The sequence below is a fragment of the Suncus etruscus genome, chromosome 4, assembly GCF_024139225.1.
Source record: "Suncus etruscus isolate mSunEtr1 chromosome 4, mSunEtr1.pri.cur, whole genome shotgun sequence".
Lineage (NCBI taxonomy): Eukaryota > Metazoa > Chordata > Mammalia > Eulipotyphla > Soricidae > Suncus > Suncus etruscus.
The window spans coordinates 140,885,592-140,897,912 of record NC_064851.1 but is presented as its reverse complement, the minus strand read 5'-3'; the positions used below and the strand labels follow the sequence as shown (position 1 = coordinate 140,897,912).

The window sequence follows — 12,321 nt, the reverse complement described above, 5'->3', positions numbered from 1 at the left end:
CACTCAGAATTACCCCTGGCAGGCTCAGAGGCCCACATATGATGTCAGGAATCTAACTCAGGTCAGTCACACGCAAGGCAAATGCCCTACCCAATGTACTATCCTCCGGTTCCATAAACATTACTTTGACATTGTATAAAAGGAGCACCTGATCATTTCTTCAGTCATGTGAAACTCAGAGCTTCACCTTTAGACTTACAATGCATCAGGAATAAGGGAAAAAATATAGAATCCAACCACTTCAATAGATAGCAACAGAAGTTCAGGTTGGTCCTCAGATACATCAGAACTTTCAATGTCCAGGCATAGCTCAATAGCAACAATTCTCTCAGTACCCTGAGGAAATCACTGAGAGACTTGATAAAGTTGAAGAAAGATTGGGGGAAGGATTATGCTAAATCTTTGCTTATGCTTTATAAATAAAATAAGAAATTTTGAATGATAGTACATCTGTTTACCACATGGTTTACTGAACATTTTAAATTCTCTTGAAAACTACTTCTCAGGGAAACTATTTTTTTAAGTATTATTGTTCAATGATAATGCACCTGGTCATCAAAGTTTTCTGAAGATGTAAACAGAGGTTAATATTTCTGTTAATTCTATTAAGTATACATCCATCTTGTGACTAATGGTCAAGGAGCCACTATAATTATCACCTAAGAACTACATTTCATTATTCTTCAGTGGCCAAAGATACTGTTTTCTCTGATGTATCTGGACAAATCAAAGGAAAATTCTCCAGGAATGGCTCTACCTTTCTAGATGTTGTTAAGAAGATTTATGATTTATGGGAAGAGGTAACCAAATCAATCCAAACTAGAGTTTGGAAGATATTAACTCCAAACCTGTTTAGGTAACTTAAAAATATGACCTTGAGATTTTTAGTAAAGAAAGTAGAAGGACTAACCAGAGACCCAGAATTAGAGGTGGAGTTTGAAGGTGTGACAGAACCTCTCATCATCAGATGTTACTTGCTTCTGTGAATGATAAAGAGAGTTTCTTAAGAAAGAATATGTTCTAAGTGGTGTTGGCACAACTGGCTAGCCACTTGCAAAAAAGCGAACTTACATCCCCAGCTAACATCATGTAAGAAGGTAAACTTCAAATGGTTTAAAGACCGCAATATCCGACCTGATACCATAAGGTATATAGAACAACACATAGGTAAACATTCCATGACATTGAGACTAAAGGCATCTTCAAGGAGGAAACTGCACTTTCCAAACAAATGAAAGCAGAGATTAACAGATGGGAATATATTAAGCTGAGAAGCTTCTGCACCTCAAAGGAAATAGTGCCCAGGATACAAGAGTCACCCACTGAGTGGGAGAAACTATTCACCCAATACCCATCAGATAAGGGGCTAATCTCCAAAATATACAACACACTGACAGAACTTTATAAGAAAAACAATCTAATCCCATCAAAAAATGAGGAGAAGAAATGGACAGATACTTTGATAAAGAATTACAAATGGCCAAAAGGAACATGAAAAAATGTTCCATATCACTAACCATCAGGGAGATGCAAATCAAAACAACTATGAGGTACCACCGCACACCACAGAGATTGGCACACATCACAAAGAATGAGAATAAACAGTGTTGGTGGGGATGTGGAGAGAAAGGAACTATTTTCCACTGCTGGTGGGAATGCCGTCTAGTTCAACCTTTCTGGAAAGCGATTTGGAGATTCCTCCAAAAACTGGAAAATAGCTCCCATATGATCCAGCTATACCACTCCTAGGAATATACCCTAGGAACACAAAAATACAATACAAAAATACCTTCCTCACACCTATATTTATTGCAGCACTATTTACCATAGCAAGACTCTGGAAACAACCAAGATGCCCCTCAAGAGATGAATTGCTTAAGAAACTGTGGTACATATACACAGTGGAATATTATGCAGCCATCAGGAGAGATGAAGTCATGAAATTTTCCTATACATGAATGTACATGGAATCTATTATGCTGAGTAAAATAAGAGGGAGAGAGAAAGACGCAGAATGATCTCACTCATCTATGGGTTTTAAGAAAAATGAAAGACATTCATGCAATAATTTGCATATACAAAAGAGAGGAAGGCTGGACGTTACAGCCCACTTCATGAACCTCACCACAAAGAGTGATGAGTTTAGTTAGAGAAATAACTATATTGCAAATTATCCTAACAATGAGAATGTATGAGGGAAATAGAAAGCCTGTGTAGAGTACAGGTGGGGGCGGGGTGGGGACGAGGGATATTTGGGATATTGGTGGTGGGAATGTTGCACTGGTGATGGGGGGTGTCCTCTATATGACTGAAACCCAACCACAATCATGTTTCTAACCAAGGTGTTTAAATAAAAAATATTATTTAAAAAAAAAGAAGGAATATGTTCTGGGCTAAAGCAATAGTACAATAGGTAGATGTTTATCTTGAAAGTAGCCAACCTGGGTTTGACCCCTTATCCCCTATATTGTCCCTGAGCCCTGCCAGGAGTGATTCCTGAGTTCATAGGCAGGAATAACTCCAAGCACTGCTGGGTGTGCATAAAAAGATTCAACAACATTAACTAAGATGGAAGCTATTCCTGCTGAAGATATTGTGAATATGTATGTCATTGTTGAGATAAAATGAAGGATTAAAATATTACCTCAAATTCTTTCATAAAACAGCAACAGGATTTGGGGCAGCTAACTTTAATTTTGACTCTAGTAATAAACAAAGAAACACTTTTTGAAGGAAAGTCATAAAACATAACCACCCTCATTCTTTAAGAAATTTTCATGATCACCTCTACTTTGGGGGACAGTTTCCTGAATCAGTCAGTAGCCATAATCAAAGCAAGACCTTCCACCAGGAAAACAATATGAGATGCTGAAGGTTCAGGTGATGTTTAACATTTTTAGTAATAAATCATTTTTACAAAGTAAGCACATAGATTTTCTTAAACATAATGCACAGTTTAAAGACTAAGGCATATTATTACAGAAACTTTATTATATATATCCTGGGAAACAAAAAAATCATGTGACTTGCTTTATTGAGACATTTGTTTTATTACAGCGGTCTGGAACCAAATCTGCAATATTTCTGAGGTGTGCCTGCATATTTTTATACTTTTTCCCCCTGTTCACTTTAGGGCCTTTTGCTCCATAAAAATGCCTCCTATAAATCAAGTACTCCCTAGTTTAATATCCTTGACTAGTCACTCATTCACCGTTGGGATAAAATCTTTTACTGATTTCTTCTACACCTAACTTTCCAGGCTTACCACTCATTTATTTCCCTTTAGGATGTCCCTATGTACTGGCTACATCAATTTCTTTACATATTGCCTGAACACTTCAATCTTTCTCTACTCTTCTACATCTTTTCATGCCTTCAGATCTTCTGCTAGAAATATCTGCAGGATGAATTTCTCTATATTCTTCAAGACTGCACTCAAAATATTTTCTCAGTGAAGTGTTTCATAATAACCTCAAAGACTATTAGTTTCTATTATTACAGGTTGCATGTTTTCTACTTTAATTGCAGTATATTGTAGGGTAGAATCAACACTCCATAGTGGAAAAGGGAGCACGACACTCATTCCCCCCAAATGATCTCAGTATGTTCACCTCCTATGTCCATGCTCACATGTGTGCACTTCCACACACCTACAGGGAATGAGGAGGGGGCTAGTGTACAATCTGTGACTTTTGGTTCAAGCTCCATATTCTAGATCACTTAAGTTTTTATTTATTTATTAATCATTTTAATTCCCTTTCATTGTTATTGTTGATTTTTTTTCCAATACTGGGGGGCACACACATGCCTGGTTGTGGTATTTGAACATTTTTTTTTAAATATGGAACGCTTCACGAATTTGCATGTCATCCTTGCTCAGGGGCCATTCTAATCTTCTCTATATCATTCCAATTTTAATATATGTGCTGACAAAGCAAGCACAGTATTTACACATTTTTAAGCTGTGGTGCTCACCTGAGATTGCTTCTCATTTGCTAAGGAGCTCACTGAAACATTTTTTGGTCACATGCTAGCACTCATGTTCCCTTGTTGAGGCACAGATTATGTCTGGTGATGTTCTCTGGGGATTGCTGTGCTATTCATATAGCTGTTCTGGTGTTTGTTGGGGGTTGCATCCCTTTGTAATATTTACAAACACCTTGATATAGTATGACCAGAAAGTTTTTGTAGCACAGGGAAAAACAGAGAGCACAGCTGCCAGGCTCAAACAGCAGAGCTGCCAGGATTGTGCTCAGTGCAGTGGGACAGTAGGGATTTGAACTCATAGCCACATGCTGGCAAGACATGAGTTCTAAGTCACTGAAATATATCTCTAGGCCCCCACATAAGTGTATTTTGGTTTAGTTTGGGTTTAGGGGCTATCCTTTGCTGTGCTAAAGATTTACTTCTGCCTCTGTGCTAAGGGATCACTCTTGGTGGAGTGTGGGGACTATGTACAATGCATAGTGAAACTCCAGTTGGTTGTACTCATAAGTACTCATGGTATTACCTCTCCAGATCCGTACATAAGTGATTTAATAAGAAGTTGGAAATTTAGGAGTAAGTCTTCTGCCACATTCATTAGTTGCACCTCCAGTTTCTTTTAGTTGTTCTGGAACTTAAAAGATTCATTGTCATTTTTTCCGTGTTCAGTGTTCTGTTTCAGGCTTACCTTTTTCAGTTCTCTCAAATCCTGTGAAGTCACAGATAAATGGAAGGAAAGACTACTTTCCAAAGTCCCCTGAAGCCTTGGTTTTAGTCTTTGGCATCACAAGATTTTTGAGTTTGGCTTAAGCAATGAGACCCAGAGATGGTTTAGTAGTTAAAGTGCATACCTAGTAAGTTCATGGTCGCCAATTCAATCTCCAGTCTTGCCTACATCTGCAGATGCTATCCTGAATATGCTCCTGCATGAGGAATCACCTGACAGTTTTTTTGACTTTCCTATTCCCTTTTCTTAGGATGGCACCACCACTTCCATGCAAATTGCAGTAAACTGCAAATTTTGTCTTCTCTTATAGCTGACTATTAATTTGTATTCCACAATTTCTTTATTTGCTATTCTGTTTTTGTGCACTCAGGTTGTTTCCAAATATGCAAATCATGCTATAATCTTTTTTGGATAAATGTTTTTGAGTCTTGGGGTAGATGTTCATTGGCAGTGAATGACAGTTCTTTTCTTTTCACCATATTCCGATCAGCAACCATTGTTTCTGGTCTTTTTGATATAAACCATTCTCACCAGCATGAAGTGATATTGTTTTATTTGATTTGCATTTCACACATAATCAGTACAAATGTACATTTTTCTTGTACACATGTTAACATCTTTAGGTCTTCTTTGAAAGATGCCTGTTCAGCTACTCTCCATTTTCTTCCTTTTTTGGGGGGGATGGGGCTATTTGCTTTTTGTTGTTGAATTTAGAGAGAGCTTTCTATATCTTACATATGATATGACTTTTGATGTGTGGTGTGCAAATATTTTCACTTAATTTATAATTTGTCTCTTTCTTTGTTTCCTCTTTCTATTCTCTCTTTCTCATTCTTTTCTATCTTTTTCTTTCCCTCTCTCTCCCTTCCTTTCTTCCTTCCCTTCCTTCCCTTTCTTTCTTCCTCCTTTACTTCCTCTTTCCTCTCCTTCCTCCCTCCCTTCCTTCCTCCCTCCCTTTCTTCCCCCCTTTTTCCCTCCCTCCCTTTCTTCCCCCCTCTTTCCCTCCCTCCCTCCCTTCCTCCCTCCCTTTCTTCCCCCCTCTTTCCCTCCCTCCCTCCCTTTTTCCTCCCTCCCTCCCTCCTTCCCTTCCTCCCTCCCTCCCTTCCTTCCTCCCTTCCTTTCTCCCTCCCTTCCTCCCTCCCTTCCTTCCTCCCTTCCTTTCTCCCTCCCTTCCTTCCTCCCATCCTTCCTTCCTTCCTCCCTCCCTCCTACCTCCCTCCCTTCCTTCCTCCCATCCTTCCTTCCTTCCTTCCTCCCTCCCTCCTTCCCTTCCTTCCTCCCTTCCTCCCTCCCTCCCTTCCTTCCTCCCATCCTTCCTTCCTTCCTCCCTCCCTCCCTTCCTTCTTTTCCTCCTTTCCTTCCTCCCTTTCTCCTTCTCTTCCTTGCTTACTTTGCATGTGATGATATTTGCTTGTTGTATATTAGTTGTCTGTACAGTATATATGAGGGCTTATACCCGGGATCTCAATTTTATGACATAGATCTGGGATTCTAACTTTAGTACTTTCAAAAGAGGAAGTTACAGGTAGATCAGAGAGATAGTTGTCACAATCAAGGTGGGGTTGATTGTTTTTTTCCCTCAGTGGAAGAGCTGGGATAGCTTCTCTTGTTTCCCTGAAGTGATGGTAGGCCTAAGAGAAAACCTGGAAATAAGTTGTTGACTTTTGATGAATATTTGTGGAAGAATTGGGTATTGGGTTCATTGCTGAATGTCACAAAGTAAAGTGTTAAAAAAAAAACCTTTGGAAGTGTATGTACTTCAGAAATGCCAAGAATATATCTTAATATGGGGCCAAAATTATCTCAGATTTTCTCTAACTGAATTATTTCATGATAACTCTGAATTTAAAAAAAATCATGTAGGTGTCTTTACTCTATACATTTGTATTATATCATTCTATATGATGTTTTAGAAAATTCCCAAGTCATTTCTTCCCTACTAAATTATCTTATCCTAAGAGTTTATAACTATCTTTGTAATTTTCTCTTTGCCTATGTATATACATGTAAATATATATGTATTTATAATACTCTAAATATCTTTGTGACATGTGGTTATATGTTACACAGCTTCAAAATAACTGCATAAAGTGAAAATATTTCATTTTAATTTTTTGCAGCTGGGAAAGAGATGCAGTTTATCAAACAACTGATCCAATTTTAAATGGCAAGTTCAGATTTAGATGAGAAGTTCACAGACCATTTACAAAAATTTTTAAAGAATAATTCTTTGTAAAAAAAATTATTCCAAAGGATGATCTTGGTGGTTCTTGAGGTGACAGCATACAATGGACAGGCAATTCTTATTTAGTTATTTATTTATTTTTGGTTTGGGGCCACACCTGGTGGTGCTCAGGGGTTGTTCCTGGCTCTGTGATCAGAAATCAGTCCTGGAGGCTCATGTGACCATATAGTATGTTGGAGATTGTACATAGGCTGGCTGCGTGTAAGACAGAAGCTCTGGAGCTGAAGCAATAACATGATAGTGCAGCATTTGCTTTGCCTGTGGCCAACTGGGATGTGGCCATACTGGCATCCCACATGGTCCCATGAGCCTACTAGGAGCGATTTCTGAATGCAGAGTCAGGAGTAATCCCTGAGCATCAGTGGAACCCAGGGCTCCAAAATGGGGATTTGATGATATCCAGGTCTGGAAGCAAACATTGATGTAGGAAATAATTCACATAGTCAAAAAGCTCAAGAACAGGATCAGGAAACACAGCACACAAGCAAGGAATTCAACCACCCACACTTTCTGCTCCTATGAACGAATGCAGCTTAGTAGAAGATCGAAGAGTGAGCCTCTGCCTTAGATTCCTGCTTTTATTGACAAGAACAAGGAAACACGCTAGGGTGGGAGAGGAACACCCAGTAAGGAATAATCCAATATCCCATCACCAAATCACACCCTAGGGTGGAGTACCAATATTGATTAGGGTAGGACCACTAAGCCATCAGGGTGTGCCCTTAGAACAACAAAACAAAACAAAATAACAACAAAAGCAGCCCCTAGCTATTGTACTATCTCTCTAATCCTGGAAGTTTTTATTTCTTGATTTATTTTTTTAATAATAATTTTATTTAAACACCATGATTACAAACATGATTGTAGTTGAATTTCAGTCATAAAAATAACACCCTCCTTCACCAGTGCAACATTTTAATTGTCACTTTTTAGGAGAGGAGGATCACATCTAGCAATGCGTAAAACTTACTCCTGGCTCTGTGCTTAGTGATTACTTCTGGTGGGGCTTGGGGAACTATATGGGATGCCAGGGATTGAACCCAAATTTGCCCTGGCAAAGCAAGTACCCTACCTGCTATATGATTACTCTGACCCTTCAAATTGGCATATTTTTCTTGTTGTCAGATGTTATTTCATATTGCTTGTTTACTGAATTTACATGTAATTCAGGGTTCTAGTGCAAGCACTAGTGCAAACCATGATTTTCTGGGTGGTTGTTTTTGTCTTTTGTATGAACCAAATCTTGAGATGACAGAAGGTTATGAACATACACTGATCTACAAGTTAATCAAAAGGTAAGGTTAAGTACTCTAGGAAGGAAAGTTAATGTATAATTAGACAACCTGAGTGCCTCTTACAGAGGTTTTCTTTAATTTCCCCTACCCCAGGGAACTCTTAGTTCAAAATGCAACAAATATCAACTTTTTTTTTTTTTATTTTTGGGGTCACACCTGGCGGTGCTCAGAAGTTACTTCTGGCTCTGAGCTCAGACATCACGTGATCCTGGCAGGCTTCGGGGACCATATGGGATGCTGGAATTCTAACTGGGGTCCATCCTGTGTCAACCATATGCAAGGCAAAAGCCTTACCACTGTGCTATTGCACTGGCCCAAAATATCAACTTTTTAAAATGATTCATCATTTTATTTTTCCTCTTGCTACTCTCCTGCTATTATACTGACATTTCCTAAGGCAAAAAAAAATTGTCCTTTGAAGACAAGAGTATAAAAATCATACTAAAAGTACCACAACATATGCGGATTACCAAAAAGAAACCCAGCAGACCCTTGATATCAAACCTATCTTTTAAATGATAAAAATTCAAATGGTCTCACTATTTAACATCTCTGAATTTTTGTGTCTTATTCACCCTGTGATAATATTGCTCTTCTTCAGAGTAATTAACTAAAAATATAAAATTAGTGCACATTTCTCTTCATATAACATAGTTTGATGACCAGGAATCTTCTTTGCTGCATCAACTGCAAATGTGTTTTTAACACACTGTATTAGTTCATAAGAAATCAATTGGAGCAACAGAATGTTCATAAATATGCCCCATTCTCTATATCAGTAGCCCCAATTTCACTGGACAATTTCACATTAAAGCTTTACTTTGGTATCTCTTATATTCAGACCAATTCATTTCCAGAACCCATCCAGGATGTCACAGTTATAAAAATTCTATAAAACCAGACCATAAATGAAATGATTTTTAGGCAAAAAATAAAACTGATGTACGAAGGTAAATTGTTCTTTTAGCAAGGGATTTGTAGTTTCTATTCGATCATTTGGTAACTACTATGGGGGGGAGTGGTTCCTGTCCTTTTGATATGTATCTCTTGTTTCTAAAGCACCTTAGATTTTAGCAGGTGCATCCACGGTTTGGCTCTGAAACAGAGCTAATTTACTGGACTGCTTCACAACCTTCATCTGTGTTTGTGTTTTACTTCAACAAGTGAAAGAAAAAGATCAGGGCATTAACCATTTCTCACTCCATTAGAAGGATGCATTTCCGCTTTCATCCAATTAGCTCTTGTAATTTGAAGCGTGTTGGTGCCTGCAGATAAGGTGATTAGAAGATTGGTAACTGTAAGGGTCACAGAAGGCCTGCAGAAGGCAAGCTGTGACCTGTTATTGAGAGTGTCACTCAAATGATCAGGTCAGACCTGTTCACCCCAGCTTGGTCTTCAGATTAACTTACTCATGAAAAATCATCACTTTGGGAGGTGATGGGGAAAATGCTGACAGAGATTCCATAAGTTCTCAAGACACAGTGAATCAAACTAATGAATTAAAATATTTTGATACTGTTTGTTGCCAGCGGCAAAAGGTATAAGTAACTGTCTTCTTTGCCATTTAAAAAAAGCAACAGAGGGGCTGGAGCTATAGTGCAGAGGTAGGGCGTTTGTTTGCCTTGCACAAGGTTGACCCAGGACAGATCTTGGCATCTCATATGGTCCCCCAAGCCAAGAGCTATTGTTGACTGCATAGCCAAGAATAACCCCTGAGTGTCACAGAGTGTGGCCCCCAAACAAAAAGCAAACAAATAAATAAATGAGGCAACAGAAAATGAGAGTGGAAGTTTGGGGGAGAAGGGTGAGAAAGGATTAGGATGAGACAATGGTGGTGGAAAGTGGATGCTCCGGGAAGATGTATGGAGGTGGGGATTGCATTATACGGGAAACCCTCTTAGTGATAATATTGTAAACCTTGGTGACTACCTAAAATAAAAACAAATCAAGAAACAAAGAAACACTGATATTTAAATTAGTCTCCATTTATTTATTTTAGTGATCTCTTTGACATTAAGGGACACACAAGTTAGCAAAGAAAATTGATCCCTCTTAATTCTAAAAGTCTGCAAGACTAATTCTCAACATAATGGAGTGATGATTTACAGAGGTCTCTGAGGTACTACTAATCTCTTTTGTTTGGTCGTATTTCACATTGAGATCTGAAAATATTGAGCTAATAATATATACTGTGATAATAATATATCTTCTTCTTGAAAAGTGAGCAAAGGACACATACATTTTTAGGGGGTGAGGGTATTCACACCCAATATTCTCAGGGCTTACTCTTGGTTTTCTATACTCAGAAACTACACGAGATTGTACTCTGGGATCAAATCTGGGTTGACCGCCTGCAAAGTTAACAACTTACCCACTGTGCTATCTCTCCATTCCCACATGCATATATAAAAATCTTTATTTAAGCACCATGATTACAAGCATCATTGTAGTTGGGTTTCAGTCATAAACAGAACACCCCCTTCACCAGTGCAGCATTACCACCACCAATGCCCCCCCCTCTTCTCCCTACTCCTGCCTATATTTGAGACAGGCATTCTACTTCTCTCACTCATTAACAATGTCATGCTATATTAGTGTAGTTATTTCCATAACCGCACTCTCTTTGTGGTGAGCTTCATATCTTTTTTTTTTAAATTTAAACAACTTTATTACATACATGATTGTGTTTGGGTTTCAGTCATGTATAGAGCACCATCCATCACCAGTGCAACATTCCCATCACCAATGTCCCAAATCTCCCTCCTCCCCACCAAACCCCCGCCTGTACTCTAGACAGGCTTTCTATTTCCCTCGTACATTCTCATTATTAGGATTGTTCGAAATGTAGTTATTTCTCTAACTAAACTCATCATTTTTGTGGTGAGCTTCATGAGGTGAGCTGGAACTTCTAGCTCTTTTCTCTTTTGTGTCTGAAAGTTATTATTGCAAGAATGTCCTTCATTTTTCTTAAAACTCATAGATGAGTGAGACCATTCTGCGTCTTTCTTTCTCTCTCTCTGACTTATTTCACTCAGCATAATAGATTCCGTGTACATCCATGTATAGGAAAACGTCATGACTTCATCTCTTCTGATGGCTGCATTGTGTATATGTACCACAGTTTCTTTAGCCAATCATCTGTTGAAGGATATCTTGGCTGTTTCCAGAGCCTTGCTATAGTAAATAGTGCTGCAATGATTATAGGTGTAAGGAAGGGATTTTTGTATTGTATTTTTGTGTTCCTAGGGTATATTCCTAGGAGTGGTATAGCTGGGTCATATGAGACCTAATTTCCAGTTTTTGGAGGAATCTCCATATTGCTTTCCATAAAGGTTGAACTAAACGGCATTCCCACCAGCATTGGAAAAGAGTTCCTTTAACTCCACATCCCGCCAACACTGTTCTCATTCTTTGTAATGTGTGCTAATCTCTGGGGTGTGAGGTGGTACCTCATAGTTGTTTTGATTTGCATCTCCCTGATGACTAGTGATGTGGAGCATTTTTTCATGTGTCTTTTGGCCATTTGTATTTCTTCTTTGTCAAAGTGTCTGTCCATTTCTTCTCCCCATTTTTTAATGGGATTAGATGTATTTTTCTTGTAAATTTCTGTCAGTGCCTTGTATATTTTGGAGATTAACCCCTTGTCTGATGGGTATTGGGTGAATAGTTTCTCCCACTCAGTGGGAGGCTTTTGTATTCTGGGCACTATTTCTTTTGAGGTGCAGAAGCTTCTCAGTTTAATATATTCCCATATGTTAATCTCTGCTTTCACTTGCTTGGAAAGTGCAGTTTCCTCTTTGAAGATGCCTTTATTCTCAATGTCCTGGAGTGTTTTACCTACGTGTTATTTTATATATCTTATGGTTTTGGGTCTGATATCGAGGTCTTTCATCCATTTGGATTTAACCTTCGTACATGATGTTAGCTGGGGGTCTAAGTTCAATTTTTTTGCAAGGGGCTAGCCAGTTGTGCCAACACCACTTGTTGAAATGGCTTTCTTTGCTCCATTTAAGATTTCTTGCTCCTTTATCAAAAATTAGGTAACTGTATGTCTGGGAAATATTCTCTGA

At 38.5% G+C, this 12,321-nt stretch overlaps 1 non-coding gene across 1 annotated transcript; it reads right to left on the bottom strand.

The window, feature by feature from the left end:
- Nucleotides 1–3,835: 3,835 nt before the first annotated feature.
- LOC126007340 (U6 spliceosomal RNA) lies at nt 3,836–3,942 on the bottom strand. The gene has a single exon (XR_007494921.1). It is a non-coding gene; the product is annotated as a U6 spliceosomal RNA (small nuclear RNA).
- Nucleotides 3,943–12,321: the final 8,379 nt, after the last annotated feature.